The sequence below is a fragment of the Gallinula chloropus genome (assembly GCF_964237585.1).
Source record: "Gallinula chloropus genome assembly, chromosome: 3".
Taxonomy (NCBI): domain Eukaryota; kingdom Metazoa; phylum Chordata; class Aves; order Gruiformes; family Rallidae; genus Gallinula; species Gallinula chloropus.
Window position 1 is genome coordinate 82,960,059 of NC_140087.1, and position 24,656 is coordinate 82,984,714.

Sequence of the window (24,656 nt, forward strand, 5' to 3'; positions counted from 1 at the left end):
GACAGACTTCCTCTTGACTGTGGCTGACACCAGAGCCTGATTTTCTTGGCATAAATTCCAAATGGGTAATGGTAGGAGCCATTTACTGGCAGCATCCATCCAGTCCTACGCTCTACACATCACTACTTCTTGCCCTCGACCTTCTCTCATGTGGTTGCATGCAGGGGGAGACTGCTATGAATCAAAGCACTTCTCCCTGATCAGTGCAGACAACGTACAGTTCAACAAGAGGCTCCAAGTCTGGTGAACCTCTTACAGCAAGTGTGTGCGCGGTGCTGTGACCACGGCATGGCCGGGCCACTGAAGCAGGAGCAGGCATGAAGCTAGCAGCCATCAACATGGCACATGGGAAATGGGGAAAATTTGGGGACTCATTCAGAACTGATAGAGAGCAAAACGTGCCCCAAACTCAACGGGCTGGAATCTCTCCAGAGCTGTTTTGCTCCACTCTAACACATTTAATGGTTAGAATCATCCCAGGCACGCTAGCTCAGGACATTAAGAGTATACTGTGCTGCATCATGCTTGAAAACACAGCATAGTTTATTTGAAAGGTGAAATGGAATGTGCTGTGTACTTAATGCCTTGTTCGATCACCACAACCCCTGTGCTTTGGAAAACAGGGGATAAGGCACTCTGGCTGTAGTGGCATCACTTGTTCAGCTGTTTGTGATGAATGTTCTAGCTAGAAGAGGTTAAGAAGAGACTCATATACTCCAAAATTATCCGTTTATTATCACCATTAATAATATTTTATAGTACTTAACACGCTACTTTTCATCTTCAAAGCACTTTGCAAATATTAATTAATCCTCACAATCTGCCTGTGGAGTAAGCAAATGCTGTTGCTCCCAGCAGCTGAGTCACAGGGTTAACTGACTCGCCCAAGTCTAGAGGGTTGGGATCAGCCTCCGCATGTCCTGCTCTGATGCTCAAACCACTTAAACACAGTGCTTCCTCTTCTCTGAGATGGGGTGGCGGATGTGTGCCGCTTCTATACATGAGATACTCTCTTAAAGTGCTGGCTTCAACTGATAACTGCAACTTCAGCTGCGTGAACAGGCTGCAGTTTTCTCCCTTCCACATATTTCTGCGCTGATGCAAGATGTAGACAATTATCACCTGATAATGAAAGGACTCGGTTCATGAAGAAGCTCCTAGCTGATTTCTAAAACTACTCCCCAAACTCTGCTTTGCAGTGGAGAATTGTGTATGTGTGCCCAAAAGTGATCAAAGAGTCACAGCTCAAAGAAACAACAGGCTTCTTTAAGGACCTCACAGGACACCATCGCTTGAGACAAACCCAAAATTGTTGCACTGAAAGCAGCCTGCACGTTTGTATGGACTGCCTAGCCTAACGTTTGATTTGCCCACTTGCGGGTTTGGGTCTGTTTTCAACCAACTTGCAATAAGTGCTAACAAACTTAGGGGGAAGAAGGACAGGCCCGTGATGCAGCTTTATTTGTCCATGCTGCTTTGAGTCGGTAAATCACCCTGCATTGCTTTATTGAGTGTCCCTTTAGGAGTATATTGGAAAAAATTCTATCTGCCACAATTAATAGAGTGCCTAGTGCATCATGCGGCACAACCCTGGCGTCGAAACTCGGTGTTCTCTGGGAGTCCTTTGGTCCCACACTGGATGCCAGAAAGGATAGTAGCTGTGACATGTGATACAACTGCTGATAAATGATGGTGATAATGCAGAACAAAAAGGCTAATGAGTTCTCTCCACCACTGCAGTACTTTCATGAAATGAATGTGATGATGACCCTATTTGCTGGTTTATTTTATTTTATATTTTTTGGCTAGTGAGTTACTTATCCCTGTACCTGCATGCTAGCTTTATCTTTCCTGCACAATGCTAGGGAAAGACAGTCAAAATTAATGTCAGCATCTCCCTTCACTTTTAAACTATAAAAGAGGCTTTGAAGGTAGAGTAAACTAAAGAGGCCAGTAACTAATTATAACCCATTGTACTGGACTTTGAGGAATAATGAATAGAAGCTATTCCCCACGCGCTCACCAGAGTGCTTTGCAGACACAGTGATGTCTTTGTGGGAGAGGGAGATCCCTTCACTGGACCAGAGAGAGAAGAAATGGAATTGTTAATGTATGTAAGAGGCAGGAGGAGGATTTCTATGGTACTATTTCATTGCAGAGGCAGAAGGTAGCAGCGCCAATCATGAAAAGCGTAAAGGTGTGAAGGCACAAAGATGGAGAGTTGATTAAAAGCACCGTGGGGAGCGTGAGCGAACAAATCAATGGTAATGATGGAATTATGCCTGAGTGGAACCCAATAGTCTATGGTGTCCTGGCGACTTGGCGATGGGGATTAAATGTTGTGAGGAGCAGAGCCAAGTCCTTGTCCAGACTGTCAGCACTCAGAGACAGGATGATTGATGGGATGGGTTACACTGCAGAACTGGGTGAGGGCTCTTGAGGAAAGACCAAGCTCAGCAGAAGCACCTGTGCACCCCAGCGAGATGTGTGGTCTGAATCCTGCCTGACCGGGAGCTGGGGTGGAGCAGCAGTGGTGTTGAGAGAGATGCCAGTCATGGTTGTCACGCCTGGGCAAGCAGGACAGGGCTCATCTAGGGAACCAGAAACATGAAGAAAGAAAAGGTAAAAGATGAGAGAAGGGGCCCTGAGGGTGCTTGGTGAGGTTAGAGGTAGCACCTGGCAGTGAGGCAGGAGAGCCGAGACATGAAGTCATACAGCAGTGAGGGAGAGACAATCGGCGGCAGTGCTGGTGGCTGTGTGGGGCAGCAAGGTTAGGGCTTGGAGGAGCAGAGAGCAGCTGAGGGAATGAAGATCAGAGCTGGCTGCAAAGGCGCTGAGAGAAAGGCCTGGAGCAGCCTGGAGGGGGGGAAGAGAGGACTGGAGCAGCCGGTAAGATCAATGAGGGACCAGCTCTAGCTGGGCAGCAGTGGCTTAGGGCCACTGGTGCTCCCTGAACTTGCTGAGCTTGCCCTGCGCTTACGGCCACTGCCACGTTAAGTGTGTGAGTATCAAAAGCACAACTGAAGCTGCCTTATTAGCAATACCTCTCTGAGCAGTCTTGCACAAACACAGCTTTAGTTCCCTTCTCCTTTACTATTTTGGGGATTCCTTTGCAGGTATGAGGCATACCTTTTCATGTGTGTGTATATCTATCCCAGATGCTCCTATCACTGCAGCACTGGATCAGGCATGGCTATAGATACCTGCACACAGCCATCACAGCCACTAGCTGGTTGCTGCTGTGGGTCACTGCAGAGAAGAAGCAAAAGACAAGGACGCTTTGTGTTGCTGTGTGAAGACTCAGCAATCTCACCTGCTGTACAGCAATCTGGGCTTTAATCCTATCTGCGTTTGTGGTTGTTAGTGAGATCAGGAGGAAGGGCCTGGGACCATTTTGCCTGCCCCAAGGTAGTGGATATAGGGTTTACACTGCCAGGGATGGAGGGAGGAATAAATGGATGGTGCCTGTGAGGACAGACAGAGTGCTGAGGTGTATCCATAAGGGATAAAACATGCTGTGACTGCGTCCTACCACTGATGGCATTAGCCACGTCACGGCAAAGGCAGCACTGCCCATATGAAGAATGCAAGGGGACAGTTTAACCTCAGGCCTCACTGACTGGTGATCCTCCCACGTCACAGTGGCAGAGCCAGACCTTTAGCAAATACAGTGAGGCCTTACCTGGCCTTTGCATGAACTCATGGTGAAATAATTGAATGCTAAATTTTTTCAAAATCAAGTATTTGCAAAGTGGTGAAATGGGCCGCTGTAGGCAGAGGGAAGCTGTTCCTAGGTGGTCTCGGGCAGTTCAGACCCTGCATGCAGCCAGGACTACTGAAGTAAGAGACCTGGAGTCCACTTGTGCTCTCACAGTCAGGGAACAGGGCAGGAGAGAGCCCTGATTTCCAGAAATAAAATTCTCAAAAGGGAAAGATTAGGATTCACATGTATAAAAAGCAGGTTCTTTTCCAAATGACTTAAATATGGACAGTTAAGTAATCCCCTATGTTAGCGTCCTGCAGCCAGGTCCAGGTTGCATCTTTCACACATGGTGAAGCCCAAGCACAAACTACTAAGCCCCTGACCAAGAGAGGAGCTCAATATCAGAAAGCAGGAATCGTGTTTGGCTATACCTTTGATCTTTAGTAGTAAGGGGTAAAGACCCTGAAAGTCTGAAGCTCAGCACTTGGGCTTGAGCTCGTGTCCTTGCACGGGCCCATTCTCCAGACAGGGTTTTTTCACTCTCAAAAGCAGCAAGGGACAGAAATTGGAAAGTGAGATCTAAAGACAGCACAAATACTAAATGAAAATGCAACACATTTCAGTACAGACCCTTCACTGAAACAAGCCCTAGAGCAAAGCTATCTCTTCCTGTTGATGACAATGCAAAGGACTTCAGCATAATAGTATTTACTCAGTTAAATGAGAGCTGTAATGCACTTCAGCCTCAGAAACAAAACTTGAACTATTTAAGTGTACCATTTTCAAACCTGAGGATTTATTTGCACATGGCTGTTGACTTCAATAGGAGTCACTGCTGCAACCAGATGTGCTGCTCTGAAAGCCTTCTGAGCGGATGAAAAGGCTGTGCTATGTGTAATGGAGAATGATGCCCTTTTGCTTTAAGCTCAAGATGATCCCAGAGCAAGAAGGAGCAAGCTCAGTTTAGATGCACACAGAAGTAAAAATACATTTTAACTTTGCAGGTTTCAACTTTCACAAGTCAAACTAGCCCTAGAAACACAGAGACAATTTGATTTGGCATCATGCCCAGTGAAAAACTGTACATTAGAGACATCCCAATCAAATTCCAAGCTATTTACAGTTTAGCACTATCTAGGAGTCAGGAGTTGAGCTTCAGACCCATTTGGCCATTGCTCAACTTGGTTGCCTTATGCAAATCGCTTTACCATCTTTTACCTCACTTCCCTTCAGTAAATTTGGAATACTTATATTCATCCTCTTGGAGATGACTGGATGAGAATTTAGTACTGTTATCAAGAACACTCATACTAAATGTGTGACGCTAATGTAGTAAGTAACATGTCCTGTCTGGTACAGAGCATTTTTTGGCACATGAGGGTGCCGTGAAGTTTTAACAAGCACCTTGTCTTTTGCCTTCATACTGGTGAGAGTCACCCACTTGTTTAATAAAACCTTTGTCTATTTAACTTTTAAACTATACGGTTGAGCCTTTCAGCCTAGTCTTAAGCGTTTCAACACAGAAGCAGAGTATGCGCTTTCAGGTAAGCTCATACAGCCACATGTGATCCAACCTCAACTCCCTCCAACCTGAGAAGCTGTTCTTTCCCAGGAGGAAGTTTTCTTTAAGAACATGACGCAGTAATCCTCTTTCTAATAAATACTACACAACTGCCTTAATCTTTGCCCACATTTGGAAGGCACTTGAAAAAAACTTTGGTTTTGTAGATCCAGCAACTTTAGAAGACGGGGAATTAGTAAACAGTGGGCTAATCATTCTGTCTCCTTTGATGAGCAGTGAAGGAGTTAATTATCTGCTTCTTTTCACTAATTCTGTTGCAGAGCTCGGCTGTGCATATTAAATGTCCAAGCTACCAGATTCAAAGAAAAACTTGATCTCAGTTTGGCTACATATTAAAAGTGCCATTCCCTGTTGTCCTACCTAGCACTGTTAATTGCATACATTTAGCCCTCTATTGGAGAATAATTTAGCTTCAGATTGAAAAGAAACAGCCCTGGCCTTGGTTATTTTGGCATACAAGTCTCCAGTATGACTCTGTTTTCTAAGCAGACATTAATGATTCTAAAACTAATATTCATTGTTTGAAGAGGCATAGCGGCCTTGGCATTTACTTAACCTTTTGTCTCATGTAAGAGACTGAGTCAGTCTAAATCCTTTTCTTAATTAATATCTATTCTTTTTTTTTTCTGTCCAACATTATTTATTAAACAATTTGCATGCAACAATTAGAGTTGAGAGATTAGAAAAAAACCCACCGTGTGAGCGAGCTCACTTAGTACAACAACAACAACTATGAAACTGGTCTGCCAGCTCAAACAAAGCTCTGAGCATCAGTGAGACGGGAAGAGGGAGGACATAAGGTCAGGTAAAAAAAAAATCAAACCCCACGTCCTACCATTCACCTGTGAGCTCTAACATTAAGCTATTCCCTTCTAAAAAAATAATAATTCTAGAGGAAAGAGATAAAATACTACTGTGAAAGCATAAAAACCAGAGATTCGACACCTCTAGTGAATGTCAGTGATGATAGTTATGGTTGTGAATAAAGTGCAATCACTGAACCTGTTTGCTGATTGCTGTGGTAGGAAGAAATTACCATTTCAGATTCCTGTTCCACAGGACAGCACTGTCTGCTCCACATGAACGGTCTCAACTGGAGCTTACCTACTTTTCCATATATACTTTGCACTTTCGTGGTTGTGACTACTTCGCACACTGTGCTGAGCGTGCAACAGAAGACCCTTACAACTGTTCAGATGACAAGGGCACCTTTGGCAATGAAAATAAAAACATTACCAGTCATATGACATTGACTGAGAACCAGATTGCAGCTGGCTCACATATAAATACACACAGAAGCAGCGACTTGAGCATCTTTCCTCACCCTTTCTGCCAGGCAGTAGCTATGTGTAATCACAGCCGCTTTGCTCAGTGGATTAACTTTTTGCAAGCTGACTCACTGAACCACCTTTTGTGTTTTACCAGGGCTGGATGACAAAGCAGACCAACACAAACAACTATACTGCTCTCCACGCTTTGAGGTCATAAGCAAGATGGATGTGATAATATGAGCCAAACCTTGCACCCATTACACAACCCCACAGGAGCAAGATTTGTTCTAGGCACTGGCATTGTGTCATCCTAAATTTTATACCAGCCAATGGTCTTGCTAGTGCTCTTAGGATCTCCCTTCTAAAAGGAGGAGACCCCTGGGTACCACACAAAGCTCCTGACCCACGCCTTTGTCATGACAAGGTCCTAAGGGTTGCACACAACTCGCTTCTTTGCAGTGGGAAAGACATGGTGGAGAAACAAAATATGACTGTTAGAAACCTTCCTGAAAGCTGAACTGGACCACTGCCACAGAGCTGATGGTCCCAGAAGAAACAGTCCAGCCCCCAGGATCCAGGAATGTCATTTTCTTCAGAACTACCTCGCCAATGTGGCACTACTTTAAATATTATTTCAGGCATATAGTTCAGCAGGTAATTTCAGTGCATGAACTTTGACAGCAGGGTTTAAAATCCAAATGCATGTCTAGAAACTCAACATATTAATAAGTTAACAGTTTTCAATAAGACATCAACATTTGCATGCATCTTCCTACTTGTTATGTGCAGTACTACATTTTTTAATGTTTCTTGGATGCTAGCCAGAGAGTCTGGGTCCCCAGTTAGTTCATCTATTACTTTCTTGCCACAATAGATCTGGGTCTTGGCCAAGTACTGGACTCATCCTGCATACAAAACCACAGAATTCTCTCCCTTACCTATTGATTGTCTTCACCTCCCAGGGAAAGGAAAAAATACCATAAATTAAGATAAATAAGTAACTACATAAAAATACAGCACTAAGTGTAGTAGAAGTATTTTTAGCATCTTTTAACACTATATATAATCAAAAGATTTCTTTATGTATTTATATTACCTTAGTCTCTCAAGGGTCTAATTCACACCTGTCCACCTGAAGAGGAGAGGAAGATTTCTTCTTTAAACCCCTCCTGGAGCTCCTCAGGCTTTCCACAACAGTGAGCAAAGTTACACAAGCTGAAATAAAACAGGAGAGGAAGAGGCTTCAGTACCATCGCTCCTTTTTCAGTCTTTCTCAACCTATGGACAGTGGAAGGGTTTAAAGAGGTCATGAAGGGTTAGAGGCAGCCTCTGTCTTACATCTGACCTTGAAAATTTTTATCTGTTACTCAGGGCCTCTGGTGCCTTCAGAGGAAGACAGATGAACACGGAGGAGATGTGTTTTCAAAAGCCTTTTGAAAAGGTTGTCCAGTGCAGCTCTGATGGCAGGGCAATGAATTCTGCCGTTTAGTGTGGGTATAAGGTAGCAAACTAATGATTAAATTAACAGAGAGCAAGAAAAAAGACATGAATGATGTAATGATCCTGGCTGTGGTTTTGCAGTCACATCAACACGTCACAAGTCTGAGCTGCCCTTGAAAGGGCTGGTCTCACCTGCCCACCCAAGCCCTGATGGGACCATTTTTGCCCACTTGAGGATATGCATTTGATCAGAGAAGGAATAGGCTAAAACATCACTTGAACCTAAAAAAGGCCCTCGATGGTGCTGAGCGCAGGAAAACACAACACTCCACAGAGCAGGGCAGGCAGGCATGGAGAGGTAGGGCTGGGATGGGAAGGGTGCGCCATGCCCTTGGGTAAGAGCCCCGTTCATGCTGACCACGCAACCACCACAAAACCTGAGCCAAGGACATCCAGGGCAAAGCCAAGAGCAGCAGGGGAGATGCCTCATCTTCACCCGGGCTGCAGTTAAAATCACAACCTAATCCACATGGAACATTTTGCTGTCAGTGTAACACTAATCACAGTAGTCCACTGAGTTGACTTGTAAAATTTTGCTAATGATACGAAGGTATGTGACAAGTTAATAGAACACATGATTCCTGTACCTTCTGCTTGAGCTGTATGAGTATTTTTTGCTGCTTAATTTGCCCAAACAAAGCATCAGTGCCTTAATTTCAGTTATTTCAGAAATTAGATCCTCTTGAAGAATGAAAGGATGCTGTGTTTGAGAGGGGTAGCTTTTTTATGAAGACACATAATTAATGGAAGCCATTAAAGATACTTGTAAAAATGATTCAGATTTTTATATATGATGACTAACTAACCTATTATTGCTCTTCTTGGTCAGAGATTAATAGGAATTTCTTAAAGGATAAAGAATTATTTAACAAGCTGCAGGATATGTATGGGCTTGGAATACACTCAGTGATAGCGTGAATAATAAGAAATGCAGCTGTTTATTTCCTTGACTAATGAACCAAAACTAAATTCAGAGATAGCAAGACGTCAAAGATAACTGAACCCCAAATCAAAACAACAACAAAAAACCCAACAAGGCAAGTGGATGTTTTTAACATGAATCCAAACTACACACTTTAGTGACAAAATACCCTGTTGTAAAGAAATTCGGGTTCTCACGTGTTCTAACTCAAGGTAGTATAGGAACACACCAGCATGATCTCTGATAGGACTGAAAAGCACCGAAGACTTTAAATAAGGAGTTAAAATCAGATGATGCTGAATATTCAACAGGTCCTTGGGAGGGGAAAGAAAGTGAGGGAGACTGCAAGGCAGAGAGAACCACTTTGCTGTTTGCAAAAGCTTCCCATGAAATTTTCTTTACAAAGCAACATCAGTCTGTTTGGTCAAAGATTTCTATACAAAGAAAATGGACTTCTAAGACCAGGAGAAATTGAGTCACTTGACAGTTCCTTTGATGATGGCACATATGGGCAGTTTTTCAGATAATAAGTGACCTCACAGGGTCACAAAGCATCTTGTCCCAACCAGGTTGAAATGTAAGAGCAGCAAAGAAGACGCAGAAGAACATCTCTAGGCTGAATTTGGTACAATGGGAAGAGAGCAGATAACATTTCAGGAGAGATGGAAATGGAAAGCAAACCAGTTTCTGAGGCAGCTGAAACAGGGTTTGGTTCTTTCCACGACAGGTTTGCCAAGTCTTTTCTGCAGTAACCACTCTGAGCAACAAACAACAATGATTCACAGGCCCAGGTAAGACAGTCAGAACTCCCTCTTTCTGGCTGAAACAAACTCACTCCAGCTCTTTTCCAAAACAGATCCCAATCAAACCAGGTAGTCACAGCAAGCCTTCTGCAGCTTAACACCAGATTATTTTAATATCTGCGATATCTTCCCCTCTCTGGGGTCTTTGGATTATTTTCCTTTGACTTTTTGATGGCGCACAAAGAACTGAACAACCTTTTCTCCATGTATCTGGCTGTGGCCACATCACTGAAGGGGGCCCTTTCGACGTCTGAAAGGACCTGCAGTGTGTGACAACATGGCACTGCAGTCAAGAATCTCGCCGGGGAACGGAATAAGAAGATTTATTTTATTTTTAATATTTGAAAGATTTCAAAAAGCATTCAACTGGATTTCTCTCTAAGAGGATGAGTGAAGAGAATCCTTTGTAACTAAGCTGGGAGGCCCAAGTCTTTTATCCATTGTTACACAGTTTTTCCCCAGGGCAGAGTTAGGAAGGGCTACAGGCCCCAGAAGCTTAACAAGGCGAGTACACTGGGTGGGCTTTTTTGCCATTGCCTAAGCTCCTCCTGAGGTAGGAGCTGTCAGAGCGGAGCAGGTCCTGCGCTCCACTTCAGCCACCAACAGAGATTATTTAGGAAGATCCTGGCAGCAGCAACACTCTCCTGGAGGGGCATCTGGCTCACCTGCCCAAAAAGACCTATGGGTGTATGGACAGCCCCTCACTGCCAGCCACCTGTATATCTGCTTCCTTAATAACCCGGCATCAAAGCCATGCCACAGACTGGTAGTGAACTGGCACCCAGATCAATCACTGTGCTTCACCAAGCCACCTTTCCTGTCGGCTTTTTAAAAACAGTATCCGTGGCTGGTCAGCTGAAGATGCTTTATCTCTTTCAGGATGGGTTGTACACAAGGAGGGAACTCCTGCAACTGTGCTGCAAATACCTTTCCTTCTGCCTTTTGAACTTTTTACATTTCTGTGCACAATCCCTACAACCTCCATGCAAATGAATGGGTGACGTTTGGTCAAATGGATTTTGGTACATGGAGAAGGACCTGGGGGGCCTGGTTGATGACAGGTTGGCCATGAGCCAGCAGTGTGCCCTGGTGGCTAAGAGAGCCAATGGGATCCTGGGGTGCATCAGGAGGAGTGTGGCCAGAAGGTCGAAGAATGTGATCCTCCCCCTTTACTCTGCCCTGGTCAGGTCCCACCTGGAGTACTGTGTCCAGTTCTGGGCTCCCTCGTATAAAAAAGACAAGGATCTCCTGGAGAGAGTCCAGAGAAGGGCTACAAAGATGATTAAGGGCCTGGAGCATCTCCCCTATGAAGAAAGGCTGAGTGAGCTGGGACTGTTCAGACTAGAGAAAGGAAGACTAAGGGGGGATCTAATTAATGTTTATAAATATCTTAAGCATGGAATGCAGGGGGAAATGGCCAGCCCCTTTTCAGTGGTCTGTGGAGACAGGACAAGGGGCAGTGGCTGCAAGTTGGAGCACAGGAAGTTCCGCACCGACATGTGGAAGAACTTTTTCCCAGTGAGGGCAACAGAGCCCTGGGACAGGCTGCCCAGGGAGGTGGTGGAGTCTCCATCTCTGGAGATATTCAAGACCCGTCTGGACGCCTGTCTGTGCAATATGAGCTAGGGAGCTGCTTTGGCAGGGGGGTTGGACCCGATGATCTCTTGAGGTCCCTTCCAACCCCTATGATTCTATGATTCCCTCATCTGGGTTCACAGCAAGGACGGATTCACCCACCTTACCCCCAGACTGAATGCAGGAACTTCCTTGGGTGATCCCCAAGTGCCAATAATGTGTGAAAGTGCTCAGGACCTGAGGCAGGATACCCAGGGGACATTCTTACTCCCCACTCCCTGAAAAATCTTAATCTAGGATTTGGCTAACCAAGTTCACAAGAAATCTCTATTGGTAAAGTTTTGCTTGGCAGCATTTCAGAGCACTTTTGGTCTCTGTGAGATTTTCCCCATTAACAGAGCCACAGAGGTGCATGAAGTAGGAGCAGCAAAAGGCACTTGACTACTCATGTCCATTTGTGCCTCAATTAATGTGTCAGAGTTCACCATGCAAAGTTGCTCTCAAATAAAGGGTGAAACAAAACAGCTTTTAAGTAATTAAGCAACACTTTCTGGACTTACTGGAAAACTTGCAGGACTCTAATGTAACAGAAATTTTAAAGGTAAATGTCTTCTGCATGAGCCCACTGCCCAGAAGCAGGAGAAGACAGAGTTTGTAAATAACAACTGCACTACAAGTAATGCCTATTTGCTTACATGATCCCACTGAAATTAATGGTCTGTGGTTTAGGTATGTGTCAGTGCCATAAAGCAGGACACGCTTGGGGACCGGGAAGTGTCTGCTTCACGTGTTAATGATGGAGTTATGAAGTGGCAGCAGCCATTTCATAGACAAAGTTGCAGAAGGATTTGTATAGTACACTCAACTCTCCCTTTTTATACTCCAACAAGAAGCTGAAGAAATTCCTAGGTCAGACCTGGGGCCAAGGCTAAAATTCTTCTATAAAATTTGAAAGGGAACTTGCTAGAGATTTTTGGCTGATGCCACCCCTGAGAAAAACACAGCTCGCAAGCACAGCCTGTGTCCCTCCTGGCACTTAGGTGTACTCTCACATAGGGGTGACTGTGTACAAACAAAACTGTGCTCAGCAAAATTATTGCCCCCCGCCCCTGTCCCCAGCCTCTTCTCCCCTAAAGCCCCAGCCATACTTCTCTAGCCCCACCATTCACAGGGAGGTGCTGGAATAAGCCCAGAAAAAAAGCGTCCTACTAAGGAGTTATATTTTAATGTTTATGCTATGGCTTTTTGTATAATAGGAATAATCGCTATGGCTTTGTAGTACACTTACAACAAATAGCTTTTGAGATTGCTCAAACACTTTAGCTCCACTTCAGCTCTTAATCAAACTCAGCAGCTGTTTATTGCAATTACACTATAAAGCAATAGACATTATCCCTTAACTAACTGTCTTATTAATATAGGTAGTTACACAGCTATTTCATAGTTAGTCTTAAATAACTGCTTTTAATTATTTTATTAACATAAATAACCATCTCAATAAATTTAAATTAAATGCATATGTGAGAAAAGTAATTTAAAGCATTGCACAAAATTGCATCTGTTTACTAATGTTTAAATTGATGTCATTGTGTAATTCAATTAAAAGGCAACTTGAATTTATTTCGATTTTTGATCACCATGGAACACCTAAGACACTAGAATTTCCGAAATACTGAAATGGGAAGTGTCTGACCTGTCTTCCTTTGCTGTATATCAGTTTGCTTCCAGTGGAATGACACTTCTTTGCACCCACAAAGCTTAAAATTTAATAACCCCATTTAGGTTTTTTTCCTTCCTATTCCCAGTCAAAGCAACAGATGAAATTGGATCTCATTTTGCCTTCTAGTTCATGTGTGCAACTCTGCTTTCAATGGAGAAAAGGGATTTTATTTTCCCATGCAATACTGGATCCTCCATGTCTTATGCCATTTGTTCTGGTAGGATCAAGCTCTTCGCCTTCAGCTAAGGGGAAGGCAGACGTCGCCTGACCTGGCAAGAAACCCCCTTATCCTTCCTTATGGGGCCCAGTTTATTGTTCAGGGGCCTCATTCTAACCCAAAATCCCCCACTTGCAGGGCGGGCGACACTTGGACAGCAGCTTTTATCCCCCCAGTGCCACTAATGAACGTTTATCTGAAAAGGGACCACGGCACAGAGCTGTGTATGCTGCCTCTCCTTCTGCAGAATGCTCTGCACATCATACCAGCTTATTCAGATGTTATTTTCCCTGCTCTTGGAGATGAAAAAAAATCTCCTATCCTTATTCTGTTCCAGATTCGTCCCCTGAAGGACAAAGAAGAAAATGCTTGCTGGAGAAAGAAGGGAAAAGGAGAGGGGCTCCGTCATTCTGCCACTTGATTCCCATAGAAAGGAGAATGGAAGATGTTAGAAAGTGCTGGGAGAAACTTGAAGTGGCAAATGTAAGTCAGGGATGGGGTGAAAGTAAGGCTGGAGAATAGAAAGGTGCAAAAGGCACCACTGAAGAGGCCTCACATACCTTCCTGCCAAACATTTTCTTCTGCCACTCAAAACCTTTTGATTTACTTCCATAGCTTGTGCAGGGACCTGTAAATATGAACTGCTACCTCTCTGAAATCAAATCAAATCAAATCATATCACAACAAACCTCCTGAAAAGGAACTCTGAAGCATTGGAAAAAAGTGTTGAAGTCAGGAACATTTAAAGATTTCTCTGAGGGCCGTGATTTGGATCTCAGCAGCTTTTAAGCTCCAAAACTATGGAAAATGAGGCAGGTTTGGCTCTTGGGTGTCAGTTAATGTCCCAGATGTTACAGGCGAGCAATGAAGACCAGAATTTGGTCCATGAAATCCAACCTACCAATGGTGAATTCTGTGAATTATCAAAGTCCATCCTATCTTCCATCTGCTAATTAGAAGGCACAGCCTCTCTACCAAGGAATCATTAAAGAATGGCATTTCAAGGCACGTACATGCTCTGTGTAGGGATGAAGAGTGCCTCAGTGACACCATGCCTACGGAGGAGAAGTAAAATGTAGCTGGAGAAAGCAATGACGAAAACGATGATTTATTTATTTTAATACTTCCATCCAAATGGAACAGGTAACATGAAGAGATAATTACAGGCTCTGTCAGAAATGGGCTGCTGGTGCTGTGATCTGGCAGACATACTAAGCTCCCCGGGAGACAAGCTCTTAAAAGTTTACACACTATGCTGGGCAAAGGCAGAGGCGATTCAGTACAAAGGGATTTTACAGAAAAATGTAGAAACTAAGAGTGAGGGAAGACAATGTTTAAACTTCAGGTAACTGAGAGTTATCAGGGTTTGGATAATTGAAGTTCCAATGTATATTTGCCTACACTGTCGCTCACCTTTGAGCCCTGCCTAGGCATCTTGACATTTATGTAGTCTGAAATCCTGAAAGCTCTGAGTTTAGACAACTAAATTGTTGCTTGTCAATTCAATCTTGACTGAAAGACAGGTGTTTTGTTTCAGACTAACACTCCTTTCAGACTCCTCTATTCCCAAACTCAGATTACTCAGCTAAGGAACTACCCAAAATGAAATAACTTGCAAGCAGGCGAAGACATTTACATACCTTGAACAAAGGAATTATTTGGGCAAAATAGAGTTTTTTAATTATTTCTTGGGTTTTTTTGTTGTATGGGATTCTCAGCTCTGGCTCTCTGGTGGGAGCTGGGAGGCTTCAAAGGTCCCTACATTTTTGGTAACATGGTAGATCCTTTGCTAGTGCTATGCAGTTTTACAAGCTCACCCTGCTGAATGCAAGCTGCTCTCTGAACAAAACCCTGAACATAAATCCAGCTGTGAATTTGAACCATAATTCTCCAAAAATGTAATTCTGGAAGCAGGCTCGCAAATAAGCCTGCTATGCACCCAGCAGTCAAGTGCCAACAGTGCAAGCGAAGAGTATCCGTTAGCTACCTGATGCCTACATCCTGACTTTACATCTCATTCAAAGTGGGTCATTATTCTTGGGCATTCATTACTATCTCTAGTAAGTGACTGGGATCCTTTCCAATAACGAACAAGTTCTCTCTTGGCACGACTGCACAGGCGACTTGCACAGTCTAAGAAATGCACATGCTGATGGTGCCATTGGGATCCCACATCTGACTGTGGCTATAGTTTTGTACTGTTAATGCAATGGAAAGTGAGTCAGGGAGCCCAGAAAACAGATCAGGCAGAACGCAGCACCATCCATCTGACCCCAAATTTAGCCTGCCTTTGAGATGCCTGTGAGCAGCAGAGGAGTCTATTACCATGAAGTGCCTCTGTGGAGAAAGCACGTGAGACCTACAGCCCACTGACCCACCACTCTCTACACTCACTCCCTCTGATAATCCAGGTTTTCCTTTTTCCATGTCTCTGTGTCTGGGTGCCGGTGCCCACACACTTCTGGTTTCTTGGCATTGTGGCAGTGTTTGGACTTTAATTCCTTTGTTTATGTCATGAAGTGTGTTGAAGGCAACAGCAGACAAGCTTCATCACCCTGACCTGCCGATAACCTCAGCTCTGTCCTGGAGGGACCGTGTGTTCTGGTACTGGTTACAGGTCTCATTTAATTTAGAACCTTAAGCTAGATTTGAACTGGACCCCATGAAGTAAAAAGCCAGTGTTTTTATCTGGGAAGCCACATGGCTCTAGTTTCCTGATTGGTACTTGTGATATCCCAGTTTTGGCAAACCACGGAGATATTAACTGTGTGCTCTATTTTCTGCCCTTAATTATGGCCAGCTAGTCTGATTTTTCTTTCTTTTTTTTTTTTTTTAAAGGATTTGAGTGACAAAGTGACTATGCATATCATTCCACATTTGAACTGTAAGACTTCAGTATTTCTACCTCTAGTGTGTAATTGGATCAGCTGCCAGTTACAGAAAGGAGCTGGGTGAGTATTAAGTGTGTGGAAAATGAAGAAGAGTCCAAGTGTGAAGGGGAGGAATAATTTGACAAAGCCTGCAGTGAGCCGTACGTAGTTTGCTCGTTCCAAAATGGAGTAGGTTTTGAAGCACACAAGAAAAAACTGGCTTTGATTTATTAGCTTTGGTTCACAGAATGCTAGCCACAATCCTGTATTGACTCAAGACATATGGAAAGCCACAGTCCCTGCCCCAAGGAGCTTACACCACTGATATTATTTTATCAAGGGCTGCTGAGTGCCAAACTGAAAACCAGCTGCTTTCATCCCACTTGCAAAAGCTGTGCCTTGATCAACCTCGTCAGGCAATGCACAAACCTACTGCTATGGGCTTGGCATCACAGGGGAGCTAGGGCTTGGTGTGTTCATGATATGGTGGTCCTCACACCACTGCACCCACTGCTCTTTGGTAGGTCCTAAGCGTAGCATGTACTTACTTTAATTCTGAGTTTCTCAAGGGAAGGGATGAAGGTGATGTGAGCATGAAGCACTTTAAAATCTACTACAAATAACCAAAGTAAATCTCAGCCTGTTAAAAAGGTGAGAAATAGATGAGAGCTCTGTCCAGTCAAAAAGCAAGAGTGTTCCTCTGGGAACAAGAAAATTCCCTTGACACTGAGTTCCTCCATTTACTGCAGTTATGGTAAGATCAGACAGACAGAAAGACAATTCTTTATCCTGTGAGTGTTCAACCATTTATGCCTTTATAAAATGCAAGCAAAACCCCCTCAGATATGAACAAGCAGTTTGCAGGTTCCTGGTCAAATGCTACTGGTGGGCCAGAAGAGCTGGATAGTGAATAGGAAGTCAGAGCATCCTTCACTTTACATTTCAAAGCAGCTCTTTGCTAAGATGCAACTCAGTACAACAGTCTGATCGGGAGGTGAGAAATGTAGGGGGTAAGGAGAGAAGACTGCAGCCTAAAATCAAAGAACATCCAGAGCAGCTCATGAAAGAAGCAGAAGTGGCAGTTACCTGGAAATTCCCTGACAGTTGTCCCTCAGCTGAGAAATCTGTCATAAAATCCACCACGCTGATCTGTAAGAAACAAGCAAGAAACATTCATTAGTGGTGCAAACAAACAAGGAGGATGACCAAAGATGCCAAGTGGATTGACTGCCCAGCAGCAGCCAGGATGCATGTAATACTGCTGATGAGGTGGAGAGAGCAAAGAACAACTGAGCTGTGCTCTCTCCCAGCTCTATGTTGCTCTAGTGAACTTGGTGGTTTACTGCCCAGAAAACCAAACTGCTATTGTGGCATTTGGAAATTTCTGTGCTATGCCTCCAACAGCAGCCACTAATTGAGAGAAGCATTGTCCAAAAGAGCCATAATATCCTTTCTTGCTGGTATAAAAGCTCGGCAGAGAAGTTTATCAGACAAAAAACCAACAAAAAACCCAACTCAAACCCATTTCTCTCTGACTCCCCAAGGGGCACAGGGCATTAAGGCAGAATGCCCTACCTCAAAGGAAGTCAAGATTGGATCAGAACATCTCTGAGAGATAGAAAGGGAGAGATGGCAAGAGGAAGTAGTGTAAAGTTTTTATCAGCATGAGTTTGGGATGACCACATTACTCATAGGTCGCTGTGCTTTCCAGATGACTAGTGACAGATGAAAAGGAAGACAACGGCCTCTGGATTTCCAGGTAGCAGCTACAGCCAAGCCTGCCTTTTCAGCTGCCCTTTTAGTCTGTAACACACATAGCACTGCTCAGAAAAGGGCTGGCTTTGCATGCACGGGGGAACCCACCATGTGGTTGCCACCATCACCAAAACAGCTCTAGAAAAATGTCAAGACAATAAATACCTATGCTATTAGAAGGAGGAAAACTTCAAGTGCAACACACTTCATTTTGCCCACATTTTGGACATTTCCAGTATTTTCTGATACTGAACTAAGAGAAGTGCTTCACAGATCCCTTGTGGGTCTCAGCACACCTCCAGCAGCAAGGCACCAGGAATGGGTTATCCTGATGTGAATCCATGACCGTTATGGCAGGAAATGGGTGTAGTTCTTTATGTTTCTCAGCAGCAGCCACAACACTGCCGCTGTGCTATGTAATAAAGATGTTACACATGTCATTTATTTATACCGAGGTGATACCGCTCTGCCATACTCAGACTTTACTGTGGACTGCTCAGAAGGTATTATCTAATCAGATACACACACAGAGATCCTGATAGCTGAGTGGGAAATAATATTGCCACTCCTGACATTTCTCAAATTAGCAAGAGCGTATAATGAAGCTCCCATAAGATAGCTCTCTCAAGGATTTGTTGGATACTTCTCTTGCTGGGAATGGATGCAGATGGGGTAACTGCCCTCCTGCTCTGTGCTTAATTCTCTCACCTCATTCTAAGTTCCTTGTTTCCTGCACTTGGAGATCTCCTACTTGTGTTTGAACTCTCTGAATACTCTCTTCAGCTACACACAAGAAACTGGAGGCCTTGGTAACCTTCTGCCCCACTAGTTCTTTTCCTGCAGTCAGGAAATTCTCTCTCATTTTTTTTTTTTGTTTTCTTTTTTCTATATTGCAAAGAACAAGGGGAATTTCCCCTGCCAGTTCTGGCTTTATGCTGGGCCCTGACAGCAGTGATTGGTAAACAGCAGGAAAAAAAGCAAACAAGCCAGCTGCACCACTCACAAACTAAAGTGTCTCGTTCGCATAGGGGCTTAAGTCAATATTTTGGTAATTCTAGCAATTCCACATTCATTTTGAGATACCTAGAATACAATGTAGGCTTCATGACTTCGGAGTCACAGTATGTCTGTGTGGATATCTGTACATTTTTTCCACGAAACTTCTCAGAACAAACTCTGAGAGCTGATTTTCAGCCAGTAAATATCCACAAAGACAACGTAGTCACTGGCATGTCAGTTTTACACCTGGAAATTCCTTACCCTGCAATACCTTGGCCCCGTGTCTCCATTCAAGCAGAGGGAGCAGTACCACCTCTCCTCAGTGACATGAGCTCACATAAGGAGCGGGAGGCTACAGCCACCACCTTCTGCCCCAGCAGCTTTTCTTTTTCCTTCCTTCATTCAGGAAACTGGTTTTCTCTGGGTTTTTTGTTTTGTTTTAATATAATTGACAAAGGAATTCCTCCTGCTGTCCAGCTTGGAGAGAGAAGCCTGCTTCTCCCTTTTAGCTAAAAATCCCCCTAAAGTCATCAGAGGGCTCCCTGACTTTAGTGGGTCAGACCCAGCTGAAAAGGGATGTTCCTGCTGTTCACCAGCATCCTCCTTTACCCAGCGTTGTATTGCTGCCGGCGTTTGGGCAACGTGAGCAGCTCGGGCCATCGTGCCACAGCGCTCTGCCTCCCAGCACAGCTCTGTCACTCTGTGTGCAGCGCTCATGTCATGCTGTTTACTGAGTGTGACAGACCAGAGGAAAGCAGAGGTACAGTAGGAAGGGAACAGGGCCAGACCCAGCGGCATTGGGAAAGCATCACCAGAGGTATCGGTCTCTCCAGGGCAGAGGGAGGCAGAGCAGAGAGCTGTTCATGGGAATTAAGAGAGGAAAATTAAGCGCCACCTCTAATGTGTTTTGCTAGGATATAGGAAGAAATAAAGAAGTATGAGACAAGACAGACAAGAGGTAAAAATGTTTGAGGAAAGATAGGAGAAAATGCACAGAAAATATCACAATAAAGGAACCCCATCAGTAGCACCAACTCAAGGAGAAAAGATGGCTGAGGGATCACCGTGCTAGCATGGATGAGGAAAGATAAACCAAATCTTTTCAAAGCATTCAAAAAGAAAACCAAAATGCATTTAAAAAAAACCCCAACAAACTGGTAAGAAAATAAAAGCCAGAGGACAAATAAAACAGAGAGAGAGGATTTCTGTGAGCACAAAAGCAGTACCCTATGGTCATTTCCTAAGAAAGGAGGAAGTAGAAGTGAAGGAAAATACCTAAATATAAAAGACTACTTATAAACAAATGAGACATTGACTCAACTCCATGATTTTTTGAAAGCTTGCTATTAGCATATCTCCAATGATAAACGCCTTAATACGATGCCAGTTTTCCATAGGCAGAAACACACAATTGCAGCAAATCAGTTCTGCCAAACAGACAATGAAGTAACAAGAAATAATTCCTCAGGTGCCACACGGCATCACTTAGGTCCACGCACATCCTCTCTCTGGCATATATGTACCCCTGGAAGAGATGCAACAGCAAGACAGCAGAGGAGGATGATGTTTAGCAATACAGAGGATGGGAACATAACCTGGAAGCCCAGAGTTAGATTCAAACAGTAATCTCACAGGTCCACATCCTGCTCCAGTCACTTTTCATCACCACTTGGTCTAGACAGAAAAAGCACTTCTAGATGATTCTTGCCAAGACCACCAACAATGAAAACTGCCAAGTCTCCTTGGAATGGGAATGACATCTGTAAAAAGACTGGATGGGTAAGAAAACATTCAGGAGCTGTTTGGTCTACAGTTGAGCCTGAGCCGGTGCCCTGTCATGATGGATACCTAGTGAAGCCTAGTGAAGTCAAGTTAATGTCGCAGTCATCTCCTGGGTGCCTCCGTGCACCCATCCCCATCACCCTTCCATGATAAGGAAGCACCTGAGCCACCCACCAACCTGAAACCTCAAAGAGGACCTGCAGTAGGGATGTGCAGGCCCAACACTGAGTGGAGGTGGCTCTGTGATGGAAGGCTGGATGGGAAGAACTGAGCAAAGACCAAAGCTGGGCTTCATTTTGCAGACGTCACTCAAGCCTTTTCCCCAGCATCAGATGAGTGGAGCAGATGCCCTACTTTGTGGGAGAAAAGTAATTCCAGACCTGAGGCTTAAGCCAAGATAATTTTGTCCTTTAAGGAGAAGGCAGCTGCGTGGATCTCGGCTCTCAGCCGGGGTAAAACCACGACAGTTCTAAAAGTAAAAATATATATATATATGGGCAGTCCTCAGAATTTATGCAAAGTTTGATGGGATTAAAAGTTGTGCCCAATGATGTGTTTTCAAGTGGAGAAATACCAAGATTGAATCCTTAAGCATTACACTGTGTAAGGCCAAAATGCTGTTGTTACTTCCATCGGTGGGGTTATAGGATTAACATTAATCATTTCAAAGGCAATATTCCACCTATTGATGAGGGCCTCATTCTGTAAAGGATGGATTCAGATTGACAATGAAAGTTGAGCCAAGATGGTCCTTCCTTTCTCAATACACTCCAGTTAGCTTCTGTGGCATTGCACCAACAGAAGGGAGGTGACAGTCTGGCCCTGAATCCCCGCTTCCACAAACTCCCACGTTTTGCTGCTACAAAGACCAGGCTGCTTCAGAGGCTGAGCAGGTCGTGCCCAGATCCCACAGCCTCTGCGCAGACTTCAACTCACCGACTGTAATGGCAGCAGTTACCTGAATTCACAACAGCACCTACACCAAGAGTGCTTCCTGCATCCTACCTGCCCAAATGAACATGCTTTTTTTCTTCTTTTAGGGGTAAGAAAGAAAATGCAGATTATTTTTTTAAATAGGAAGAAACAAAATCCACATCCTCTTTTTCTTAAACAGACACCTTAAGAGGCACAGCATAGCCTTTTTTGGTGTGCATCACCCCCTGCTCCTTGTTCTTTACACCACCCCAGTTCCACCCTTGCTTTAAGATTAGCTGTGGTTCTGAAGATTGACTGTGTTACCCTTACGGTCAGACATTCTCTGGATTCGGTTATCATATCAAGGTGCATTTGTGCACTGAACGGGCAGCTGTGCTGTAACTGGAACACAAAGGAGCCAAATCCAGCCTGTTCCAGCATGGGTCCAAAGCCCAGAGAGTCTGTGGTGCTGTAGTCTTTTGTTTCAAATGCAGATAGATAAACTTCAGCCTTTTTTCCATGATGGTTATAATGCAGAATATGAAAAACTCTTGGGATGGTTTAAGCTGCAGGGTATTCTCCCAGAGTTCTGTCCAAGAATAATCTAGTAAAAATGTGGACAGAGAACCATCGACCTCTGCTTTCCCCTGAACATATGCAGCTCTGATCAGTCTGGTATTTCAAGAAAAACAAGGTCCTGAACCCTAATCCTCAGACACATAACAAAGCGCACTTCACAGCTGTGATGCACAGCTACTATCAGCTCCGAGGCCTGAGTGGGTCCCAAGACAATGCCTCCTTTATCACCCAGAGGACAAATATCTAGACAGCAATATTTTCTGCTTGAATGCTTCAAGCATCTCTCGCAACTCCTGACTGAAAGAGAAAACTGAGCTGAGAGTGTTTGCTGAGTGATTATTTTAATTTACTACTTGATGTAAATCTAAATGAACTGACATCCAGCTTGAGATGGACAGAAAACAATCATTGTGAAAAAAGAAAGAAGGCTAATATTACAATATCATTTGAGTAGCACAGGTTTAGGCAACTTTAGCAGTGGCAGCGTAATAGATAGTGAGGCAGGGTTTGCATTTCCTTTTCTTCACTCAATTACCATAATAAGTTCTGTAATTTTAGGGCTGTTTATTTATCAGGCGACGGTAACAAAGACGCTGGGAACACAGTGTCTGAAAGCAATGGTACAAACCATTGCAGCATAAGCCCTCGCATGCAGTGGGATTGCTGATTGTCACACACCTGAGTGTCCGTGCAGACGTGTGTTCAGAAGCAGCAATATTCTCCTGTTTGTTAATTGCTAAAGCAACACACGTTTTGCATCTGGCTTGAGGCCGAGCGAGGGAAAAGGAAGAAAACTTCCTGGTGAAGTTCTCCAGTGCTTTCAAAACCTGTCAAGTCACTCTGCTGAGCTTTCTTGTACAAACAATAGATGTGGGATCTGGCCTGCCTGCATTGGGGAGTCTGTCACTGCTGCTCTCTGATCCGGGTTTCCAACGTTTGATGGCTGCGCGGTGTCACAGAACAGCTGGAGGAGAAGCGCTCCGGCTGAGCGCATGAGATGGAGGGGAAAAAACCCACAACAAACAAAAAGCCAAAGAAGAGATTTCTTTGTGAGGCAGACACATGCATCTGGGCTCTGCCAAAGCAAGACATGTCACCTTGTGGTATGGCTTGTGGCACCTTTAACCGAGACAAACAGATATTAGTGCCCCACAGGTTCCCCCCTTGTTCCCCAATTAGGACCAGGCAGAAGGTGCACCACATGCAATGCAGCCCTAGACAGAGGTCCAGCAAGAGCTCTCTCCTTGTGGGGCTCAGCAGAGCGTTCGCCACCTCCAGCAGTTCCCAAAGCATTTTTCCACTGGGAGACCACCTCATCTAGCCCCTCCAGGTGTGGACATGGCACAGTGGTATCACCACCAGGAAGTGTGGGTAGGAGGCAGCACTAGCCCATTGCCTGGTCCCTCTCAGCACATCAAAGAGCCACACTGCAGCCCCAAGGCTGACCCAGTGCACCTGGGGTGACTTGTCATTCCTCCCAGGATTTGTGGTTGGAAAGTCTAATCCTCATGCGTAATTTCTTGCATGTTGCCTTAAAAGTCTGTGCTTAATTTGAAACAAGACTCGCGGGGTAATGTTCCATTTTGCATTTACCAATGATGGATGAAAAAGCTCATAACAGAGTAAGAATAAAAGGAGTGGGATAAACATGAAGCTCGATGGGTTTCTAAGGCTGCCATTCAACAGCCTTGGGGTTTGGGAAGAACACCATGCCTTCCTATTAAATTATTTGAACCACTACCTTAAGGGAATCTCTGCAGTTCCTTCTTAAATTCTACAGGAGGCTCAAAAGCACATCGGAAATATTTTTACTCTGTACCATAAGATGTTTTTCATCAGAGTAACATGCCTCTTAACCCATAGCCATATATTCAATTAAATTGCATGGGCATATGTGTGTTTATTTACATAATGTGTAAATGTATAGCTGGGTATATATAAACAAAAGGCTTTCATAACACAGAGGAACACACATGGCGGTATAATTTGTGTATACGCACACTGTGTAACTGCAGCCGTTCATGTCAACACCATTCATCACCTGTATTCACCAAAATGGTGTCAGTACCGTTCCACACGCTGCCTACAAGTTCATCACGATTATAATCTCCCCCCTCAATTAATTAAGGACAATTTAAATATTTTAAGTGAATTACATTAACATGACAAAACAGTAAAATTTAAATTATGGAGCTGTGAACAGAAAACCTGTGACAAAGTCCCTCTTTCAACACAGTCACACAGAAAGATTTTGCAAATTGACAGTATACATTATGCACAGCCTAACTGTGGGCATTTTCTGTCAAGCACTTAAACAGAGAGACACAACAACGGCTCCAGCATGGAAAAAAAGAATAATCTGTAGGGGACCGGTCCTCGCTAAGGGCAACCTTGACAAGTCCTGCATGCACCTGGGCCAGTATTTAAAATAATTCCACCATACTAAAGTTGTTCATCAGGAAG